Source organism: Aptenodytes patagonicus, chromosome 3, assembly GCF_965638725.1.
Source record: "Aptenodytes patagonicus chromosome 3, bAptPat1.pri.cur, whole genome shotgun sequence".
Classification (NCBI taxonomy): domain Eukaryota; kingdom Metazoa; phylum Chordata; class Aves; order Sphenisciformes; family Spheniscidae; genus Aptenodytes; species Aptenodytes patagonicus.
Genome location: NC_134951.1, coordinates 78,465,994 through 78,476,789, shown reverse-complemented (window position 1 = coordinate 78,476,789; position 10,796 = coordinate 78,465,994).

Here is a 10,796-nt window from a genome sequence, read left to right as displayed (position 1 = left end):
CTGGATTAGCCGGGGTTCCTCTTGGCACAAGCATGGTGGCTGCCACTGAACGTGTGCAATTCTTCACATGCACAACTACACGTTTTCCTCAAAAATTAGCATGCTGGCATTATTCAAGATAAAAGTAATTATTTTTAAGCATGTATCTTAAACATTTTAATTACCACAGCAGCTCCCATCGAAACCTCTGGCAAAGCTCACCCCTTGGCTTGACTGGGAACAGGACCCAGCCTGAAACTTGCTTGAATCTTGACTTATATTTTTGTTCTGAAAAAATGAGGAAAACGGCCTGTGAAGCCCATTTTTTTCCTCCCGTTAGGAAATGACATGGTTACTTATGTCAGACATTATCTAGAAGTGTCAGAGCGCCTTGGCCCGGCTGACAAGATTGTATCACCTCTAGCATGATAGTGCATCTGGGCTGGAAACTGATCTGGTCGTCAGAGGACCACGGTTTCTGGACAAGCTGGGAGAAGAATGGGCAGAAAATCCTGAATACTTTTAGGAAGGAGTATGATCAGCTTAAACATGCAATTTTTTTTTTTTAATGTAATAACAAGAAATTGGGCTTTGGAAAGTAACAGCTCCCTTCTAGTCCTGTGTTCCCACTTACTTCAGCACATTAATGATCTCACTTCAGTTTAGTGCAAAAAAAATCAGTATATTCTCCTTTGCATCTGTTCTGCTCTTGGGAATTCTGGATTCGAGCACTGTGTCTGCAGCAGCGGTACTAATAAAGTCTGCTTACTTAGCTTTAATCTAGTTCATGGGTATGTCTGGGACTTTCCATTCCTGTACAACCAGTGGAGCCTTCAGCATCCCATTTGCTTCGTTTTGCAAGTCTTGCAAGCAAGAGAGTTGTCTGAGAAAGAAGGCAGACATCTCCTGCGATTCCCTGGAGACCAGAGCAGCCTTAAACAATTGCAATAACAAGTGTACGCCCTTGTGCCCACAGTTCCTCCTTCAAGGGAGCCGAAAAAGCATGTGAGGCTGCCACAAGGCTCACGTTCTGCCCCAGGAAGGACAACATGGGGATGGTAACTGTGGGCGCTGTAAGCATAAAACAAGAGTCTTAGCAAATGCCTCCTGGCCTAGTTTGCTTACGAAAGAGGAAAAGTAATTTGAATTGTAATACTGGTTGGCTTATTGTTTTAAATCGATGCCATCCAGTACTCAGATTTTTCTGAGTCTTTTTAATTGAGTATACAAAGAAGTATTTAAACAGCCTAAAGGGTTCTTGCCATTTCATTCAAAACTCAGAGATCAAATGCACCAGAATAAAGATTTCATCCCAAACTTAATTTTTTTTTTCTGTTTTCATAGTCTCATTTTTAAATAGCGATGGTAGGGTTTTATTCTTATTTATATACTTTTAAAATGCCCCTAGGCATTCCCTGTTAGCTCTCTAAAAGCAGACTGATAAGGTGGTGCTTCGCCTTCGTTGACAGGAGATAACCCAGGACACACTGGGGAAGGTCACAGTGACAGAGCTGAGTACCCAGCCCTTCCCCACGACAGACGTGTTGAGGATGTGTCTCAAGGCAAGGAGACGCAGCCTCAGGGAGCACAAGCCGGTAAAACAAACAAGCTCTCCCCTTTCCGGCTGGATATAGAGAACGATTGAAATCAGCACACCAGAGCTGGAGGGATCAGCATTGCACGCCCGGTTAGATCCTTGGAGACAAATTACAACAAAGTGTAAAATTGTGGAAAATGTAGGCCCTAGTCCCACACAGCATTGAACATTATCAGCTGTTATTACCATAAATGGGGTAAAAGATGCTTGGTACTTTGTGCTTGGTACTTTCACTTGGTACTTTTTTTCCAAGCCTAGATAAATATGAGCAAACTACACTAGATAGCAAGAGGCGCAAGATCAAATGATACCGTGAGTTATGTAGTATTATTTCTTGTGTATATTTATGTATTAACACAATGCATTAACTGCCATTTTAAAACAGAGGGACAAGTAATTTTGATCAATGACTTTGTGTGCTCTAAAAAATTACAAACTTTTCGGTTACATCAACAAGACTTTATCTAGCTGTGGTGATTTTTTTCTTTGACAATAGTAATGATTTTATCAGATTGGTTTCCATGAAAAGTACTTAGTAGCTGACGAAGCGCATTGTAATACAGATAATTTGCTATCATGGTCACATTTGCTGGGTCTTTATCACAAGAGAAGCAGCATCCTTCATTGCTTTGGGGCTCTGGATTCCTAATACTCATCCACAAAAGTCAGATCAGTAGGCCACTTCATATTTATTTTTTTCTAGTTATTTCTTTGCACGCGGTGCTATTTAAAAGAGAATCTTTGCTGTGCCATCAGCTCAATACTGTCAGCTTGGACGTTTGCATAACTTGCAGAATTTTATTTCTAATCTTTGCAGAAGTCCTCTCCAACAAGCAGCTTTCTCTCTGCAAGAAACTATTTTTACCTTCCCCTTGTCCTGCCTGAGCTGAGATCTTTGTAATCCTGCTGTAATGGGGAACTGGGAATCACCCAGTAAAACAGCTGTGATAGAACATGCAGTACAAAATGTGTATTGGCTTTAACTCTGAGGTGCTTGATAAACCCATTTCTCCTTTGGTGAAGTAATTTGTTTAATTAAAGTAACATTCAGAGACTATTCTGTTCCTAATACATTGGACTCATGAGAAATTGTTTGCAATCTCTCTGAATTGTAATACCTATGAACTTTTAAACTATTTGATAATAAGATGATATTCTCCCATCAGCTTCAGTAATGCAAACTGATGGCAGAACAACCCCTGCCTGCTGACAGAGAAAACAGCTCTCGGTTCAAGTGACACCACGGCAGAGTCGAACATTGTGTTGTCCCTCATTACAGACCCAGCAAAGCCTAACGAGACCGAATCCAAGGTCTGAGAAGACAGCATGTTATTTCTGAAGGCAGTCTTTGTCAGGTGAGTGCTTCCCACTGCCACTTTGGGATACAGTGGGCATGGTGTCATCCTCTGGTTTCTGTGCTCCAGGATGGAGAGGAGCAAATTTACTGTGTATGATGTCCTAAATCTGGCCATCGCCGATGTGACCTCCATACCAACACTAATGGGCCTGCAGTCACCTGTGGTTTCAGGGGAGCTTCTCAGCTATCTCAATGTGGTGCTGGGCATCGTTTTCTCCGCTGGGTACAATGCTGGTCCCTTCCTTTTGACAGCTGCCAGTGCAGCCTGAGGGTCCTGTCCCCCACACGGCACCGGCGCAGTCGGCCTGAGCGCCTCTCATCCCACGCGTGTGCTCTTCTTCAGAGCCTGTCCGGCCTGCTCACTGGGATGGGGGATTTCACCAAATGAAGGACTCACAAGCTCTGCTTGGTGGGGGCTCTGGGAGCAGCAATGCAATAATCATCTTCACTTCTGTTATTAATTACCTCATTTTTACCCCTCTCGTGGTTCTCTGCAGTCTGATCTTGTTCATCACTGTCCAAAAGAGGCCTTTGCAGCAGGGCCCCCAAATGAGGCTTGATCTCGCCGTCGTCGTCACCATCATGGCATTCCTCACCTTTGCCGTGCCTGTCGGACTTGCAAGCACTATGAAACGCAGACTTCCTACATCACTGCCGTTCAGGCTTGTTTACATTTCTGCTTTGTTCAACATCACCAACAGCAGTGCAAACCCCCCGGTCTCCTTCTGTGTTTGGGGACAGAGGAAGATGAGACTCAGAGAAGCCATTCAGAGAGCACTTCAGGGAGCCTTAAAGGATGGGACAGCGAGGGCAAGGTGAGAGCAGAAACAGAGCCAGGATGGGTTGGAAACCCAGGAGTTTAGTTACAAGACCCTCTCGAGGAGATGCACTCTGCAGGTGGACGAGTTTTTCAGACTTGTGAAGACTATAAAGACAGTGAGTCACTGTCACTACGCGAGATTACCAAGGAAGACATCGCAGTCTTCAGCACAAACGGATTTGAAGGGGAGGTGAAACAAGCGGTGGATGGTGTTGTCAGACCTTCAGTGTGACAAAACCAAAACATTTTTCCATTGGCAAAGAAAAGCAGTTTTTGAAAAGTTAAAGTGAACTCTCCATATTTTTTTTTTCCAAAAATTGCCCTATTTTTGTGGTGAAAACTCCATTTGTAGGTGAATTCGGGATTTCTTGAAAAAAACCCACTAAATCCTCAAAACTTTAATGAGACAGAGCATTTCACACCTCAAAAAATGGAATGCAAGCAGCTACAGGACGGGAAGCTGCCGCTCGGGTATTGCAGGGTTAAGGAGTGAAGAAAGCAAAAAAGGTTCAAACCACCCCACCGGGTAGGCACCCTTCCCCTGACTAGAAAATTAAAATCACACAGGCTCCCTGCCAGAATGATTTGAGGGAAGTTTCCTCACAGCCCCCAACTGAACAAGCCGGCTGAGCAGACTAAAGGGGGCAGGGAAACCAGCTCCAGCGCGGAGGGCTGAGGACGGGCAGGCTGCCCAGCGCCGGGGCACAGGCATGGGTCCAGGCTGGCTCTGGTGCCCGTGGAGAGCTAGGTGCAGTGGGGCAACTGTGGCTGTATTCAGCTGGCCCGCGACACCTGCCTGGGGATAAGAGACCTGCAAACACAAAGCAGAGCACCATCCCCGAGCACCATCCCCAAGCACCATCCCCATGCTAGAAAAAGTGTTGGGGGCGGGGGAAATCCACACTTACAAAGAAAGCTGCATTCATATTTATACTTCAGAGCTGGAGGAGGAGAGTAGCAGGAAAGAAACACTGGCCCTTGCTGCAGATTGCCAGCTCCTCACATAGGCTGCTCCAGCCCTCTTGCCCGTCTCTGGTGGGCTGGGTGGGCTTTGTGCTGATGTGGCAGATTAGAGGGTGAATGCGCAAAACCCTGAGAGAAGTGGTAACGTTCAGCAAGGAGGAAGTGATGTGCAGGTAAAGGTGCCAAAATCTCCAGCCTTGGGCTGGAGCCCAGTTTCATCCTGCAGATCAGCAGTAGCAAACCCTTTCACATCACCTCCAGCTCCCAGTCAGCTATTCCTGCCTGTCCTCTTCAAATCCAACTTCTTCTCCCAGCCCCTCTCCCCTGCGGAGGAGAGGTAAAGCCCACCTCTCTCCTATGCTTGCTGACCCTGGGACCTGGTGGGGGCCAACAGCTGGGAAGAAAGGTGGGACCAGGGTCCTCTTGTACTCTTGCCTTGCCAGCAGTGAAGCTGCTAATCCTGGCACGTGTGCCAGGAGTTCATGACCACTGCTCTATACTAAATACTAATAAAAATGGCTGACAGGCAAGCACATCCTCCTTGGGAACTGCCTGCAGCAAGGGGATGGAGCAGTGCTTTGTAGAGCAGCAGCCCTGCCTCCTGCTCGATGCGACCCCACCATGGGCCAGCAGCCACCAACAGGCACAATTTGTTCCTCCAAGTGCCTCCTCCAGCAGCAACACCACTGGAAGCACACAGGTAAAGGAGGCTAAGCTCAGTAGAGAGCTGGTGTGGAATTGGAGGTACCAGCCAGACTGTACAAGTATTTGGGAGTCTAAAGATGGCGACAGGTGCCTATGGGATTAGGAAGAGCTCCGGTTGCGTTTCCGTCCCCCATCACCATGCTCTTCACTTATGCTAAGTTATGGTATGTGTAGAATATTCATCAATGCAAGCTGTGGAGCAAGAGCATCCCCCCTCCACAGGGATGCTTCTGGCTGCAGACAGCCCCCAGGACACCCCTCGCTGAGCAGCCAGCCCCAGCCCATCCCCTGGAGGCTGCCCAGCTTGCTGGAGGCTGCAGGACCGCAGAGGAGGCCCAGGAGCCCGGCACGTCTCCTGTGGCATCGGTTCCCATGACCCAGCAGCCCTATGGAACAATTACATCAAGCTGCTTCAGTCCTGCATCCCAGGGGAGAGGGCAAGTTTTGAGCACTGCAGGCAGCTGTGGGAGCCTGTGGGTTTGCAAATCCTCATATTTATGTAGGAATGGCAAAGTCCAGTGTACGTGTTTCATGCACAGGACAGATGAGTTCCAGTGGGTGAGTGAACAACTCCCTGTTTTGGTTACGCTTGCTGCACTTGTAAGCAAGCAGCTTGTTAAATACTGAGAAATTATAGACAGCATGACCTTTGGTAACCAAAAGCTGGAGGCAAAGCAGAAATTTCTAGCAGCATCTTTCAGAGCAAGCTCAGAACATGCCACAGCTCTGTGCGATCACTAGTGCCAAGTTTTACGGGACAAATAAAATAGTTTGTATTACTTCAAAATACAGAATGAGGATTGTCGATTACTCTTCCGCTGCTTAGAAACCCAGGTGAACTCCAGGAGTATCAGTGGGTTGCACCAGGTCAGGACTTAGGACTACTTTAGGATTTCCTCAATTTGTGTGTGCCTGGGTGGTGCTGAATAACCCATTTTCATGTTTTAAATAGCACTTTGTTTTTTTCTTTTTAACTGGATATGTTTCTGCCAGGACACCATGTGTTTCTCCTGCGTTGTAACCATTACCTCTTGCAGATTTCCATCTCATAGGTATTTTAAAAGCAAGCCTAACTCACAGCACTGGCATTAGGTTCTTTGCCAACAGACTTGCTGTTGCCATTTTCTTTTAAGGCTTGGCTGCAGAAGGTCTTGTATAGGTCTATGGGTTAGCACACTTGCTCCAGAAACAGAAGAACCAGTGCCAATCACTCCTGTGTCTGGAGGGGGGCCCTTGGCTGTCATACACAGGGAGGAGGGGGTGCAGAAGCCCCATCTCCATCTTGCCTTTGGTGAAGCATCTGTCTCTTCATCTCTATATGCTCACCTGGCTGGGGAGAAGTTGCAAGAGGATTCGACTACTCACCTGTTTGTTAGGATGCTGACGGGAAAGGCACATTTGAATCCCCCCACGCCAAGGATCCGTGTCTCGTTCCCCTGTCCAAGCTGCAGGGCAGGGGTCTGAATGTCAGGCAGGAGCGCTTCTGCGTGCAGTGCCTGTGCTTAAAAGCAAGAAACCCCAGCCCAGGTACCCCTCAGAGCTGGAACTGCCCCGTGCTCTTTCCCTGAAGGTGAGCCCAAAGGTGCTCACACAATACTTGAAGTACCAGTTTTGTTAAAACCAGTTAAAACCACAAACTTGAACAAGGTAGTTTCTGCAGCAAGAGAAAGCATAGATGAAGTGCATGAGACACGGGACGTAAACTCTCCCTTGTCCCCCACGCATCCTGGCGGTACAACTCTTCTCCACTTTTCATGGCCTCCTGCCTTGCAACAAACTCACAGCTCCTCAGGGTGCTCCGGAAGAAAATCTTCCTTTCCATCACCTCTGCCTGCATACATTCTCCTTCCAGTCTCCATCCTTGCTGAGCCTCCCCTCTCTGCCTGCCCAGCCTGTGCCCCGCAGCCACCCTCGGCCATCTTCTGCCCCATGAGCTCTACGTGTCTCTGGAGGCACAGGCAGAGCTTGGAGGCGGCTTGCCTCCCTCCCTGCTGCTCGGCCACAGCCTTTGTAACAAAACACGCAGTGCTTAAATATACTCGCGTGAGCGGCTCTCCACCAGCGCTCCTGGGGATGCATGGGTTAGCCCCAGCGGCGGCTCTGCGAGCCAGCCATCTCCATCGTCAGCCGTCCCCACCACGAGACACACCACACCTCCAGCACAGCTCTAATCTGTTGCTTTTGGGCTCCTCCAGCAAACCAAGAGATACAGAGATTTGTGCTGGTCTGTATCTCCTTAACACACCTGCCTTACAGAGGGGACTGGGCCGACACAACGCTCCCCTTCCGAGGGTCCCTTGTATCAGACTGAGTATAATCACCCCCTGTCCTTAAGCATAAGGGCTGTTGGAAGAAATAACGGCCACGGCATTTCATACTCTGCCCCCTCAATTAGTTTTCGGGGGGGGGGGGGGGGGGGGGGGGAGGAGGGAGGGAGGTTCTCCAGTGGCGGAGACTATAGCAACAAGTGGAGAGGGGCTGTTGGGAAAAGCCATGGGAAAAAGGGAGGTGAAACCAGACAATAAAAGTCAGATCTGCTGCTGCGTATGGAGACCACCACAAAAATGTGTTAACGGCGCAATTGTACAGCAGGGTTTTCCCATGTCTAAGGCATACAGAAATTTCATCGGCACACAAAGTTCTGACCCAGCTGTGGTGCTGCCATACAACCAAAGCCATTCTGGTGTGTTAGGCTACCTCACATCAAGGGGGTGAGCGATGCCGGGCTGTTTCACTTGATTCATCCAGCAAGACGTTTGCAACCTCGCTGTTCCAAGATGCACCAAGATTTTCAGCTATGATGTATTTTGAATGAATGCATAATATTAAGAGGAATCATTGATTCACACCATTAGAAAACATAGGAGTATATAAAATTTTTTTCTATATAAAAAGAATACCTTGACTTTTAAGAGAGGTAAATCCTGTTCTCCTCCAATGCCAGCGTGTATCTGGCATATCACCACTGAAGCCACGAGCAGTAAGAACGATGTTTTAAGGAATATTTAGAGATAGTTTTGCCTTTTCCATGTATGGATCCATAGACATTTTTGCATAATTGAACAGTGTTGTTTGTTAGGGATTTTTTTTTTAAATTAATGATAAAAATAAAATTTCTCAACAACAGTCTGGTGTGACTATTTCTTTTAATCGGAAACAATGCTGAGCTCCTCCTTTGCAAGACTTCCACTCTGGGTGTTCAGCAACAGGAGGTGGCCCGAGAGGCTTTCCACCAGAGTAGAGATGTTATCTCAAAAAAACCCACATATTTAATCTTGAACATGTAAAAAAAAGTATCAAAAATCAAATGTATCAATGTATCAAAAAATCAAATTGCTCTTGGAAACGGATATAATCTGATCTGCAATGCTCCATTTGCAGGACTATACTTTCAATGTGCACCTTCACAACTTGAAGTCTAACAGCTTGTTCATTGGGGGTTGGAATTATCCTTACAAGCTTCTCATAGTGCTGAGAAGCAGGTGTGCTATAACTGCCGCCAGGGACTTTGCTGCGGTTTTATCACTGTCTTAGGGAGACAGGTTTGATTTTCTGAGCTGCCAGCCCTCAGAGCCACTCAGCAACTTTGACATGCACCTCTTCAGAGCCAAGAATCAAAAGTACCCCCCGCTCCTCGCAGAAGACACGCAGGAACAGGCATAACCTGAACTACTTTTGATACTACAACTTCAATTAATAACAATTCCCTCGTCCAGAGCAAAAGCAACAGCTGAGGTCGGAACGGCCGGACTGGCATGTTCAGGGAGATTCTGTCTTGATCTACAGCCCCTCAGAAAAACTTGTAAGTCTGTTCCCACAGCTAAAAGTTGGTGCTTTGTTTTGTTAGACTAGCCCCCAGCTAACCCATTTCATGGGAACTGACTGCTAGGACAACCGATCGATGTCTTTAAAAGGCTGTGAGCAGCGAGTGACCCTAGGTTATTACAGACAGGCAACTTGTTTCTGTAAGTTCTCCCCTAGGAGGGAGATCAGAATATACCCAACTCGCTCTCATTTCTTCTTCGTGTACTTACTCTGCATGTAAAAACTTAATGGATTTAGAGTAGGAATATCTAGTAGATCTACAGCAATTGTTATTTATCAGTTCTCCCAGCTCTAAAGCAGGAAAGCCAAGCCTCTTGATTCACTACACTATGTTGCTACGTGAGGTATGTCTGTCCCTTGAAAAGGGAGAAGGCACGGTCAGACCCACGGGCTGTTTCTCAAAAAGGGGTGAAAGGATCTCTGCTTTCTTCCACGGGGAAGCGTGTTTCTCTAGAGGGTGAACCAAGAGAGAGAATAGTACTGCAGGGAACTAATTAATTATTAGTCTGTGTGCCACTCGGAGAAGAAAATGGGAGGAAGGGAACAAAATTTAAAGACAGAACAAACAATTTCTTGGTTCCTTCAAAGTGCATGCTCCCTTAAAAACTGCTGTGCTTCTCAAAGGTAACAGCATCTGTATCTTCACGATCACCAGACTGTAAAGATTAGATGCAAGCGAGGCTGCATCTCCGCACGTTTAAGTAGCTAGCTGAATCCGGACCCCAGAGAACAAGGGTATTATATTTCCCAGACCATAAGCCAAGAAGAGTGTTTTTATGGGAAAATGCATGCTACTGCATGTAACACCCAGTGAAAATTTTCCCAAATCTACACAACACACTGAGCCTGCGCTCTCCTTGACACAAGGGGGGCGTCTAATGGTGCTAAAAGACAAAAAAACATTACAGAATAAACAGGGAGATACTTAACACTGGTATTTGAGGAACACTGCGACAGAGAACCCCGTCACTGAAGGGGTTACCAAAAAACCAAAAAAGGTCATCAAGAAGTCAGTTGCTTGTCTGGCTAGGAGCTATTACGAAATAAGAGCTGTAAACCACCAGCTGTGCAGAACTCGAGAACCACATCTGAAGATACGCTGCCCTTTTCTCCTGAAGAGCAGCAAAGCAGCAAACTGTTAGCAGCAGAGAGCACGGGATCTTCAGGCACACTGCAACACCGTGCTGCTGCTTTAAGGTCCCCTGCAGCAACTCCCACTTTAGAATCTGCCTTTAATTGAATTAGATGATCATGGGCCCCATCCAATTAGGTCTGACTGATGAGATCTAGGGACCGTTATTTGGAAACCATGGATCAACAGGTTGTTTTTAAGAAGAGAAGGAAATTAGTAAGAAAAATTTCTGAAGATCACAGTCCCTGGGCTGACAAATGCTCCAGCTGTATCAGAGAAACTGATCAACAAAGCATGTCTCGTGGTATTTTTGGATAAAGGACTGCTCACATGCTGTGCACTAGAAGCAAACAGAAATGCGTGCCAACTCACCTGTATATTCTACAAATTGGAAGCTGATAAATTCCACTTAATCTGT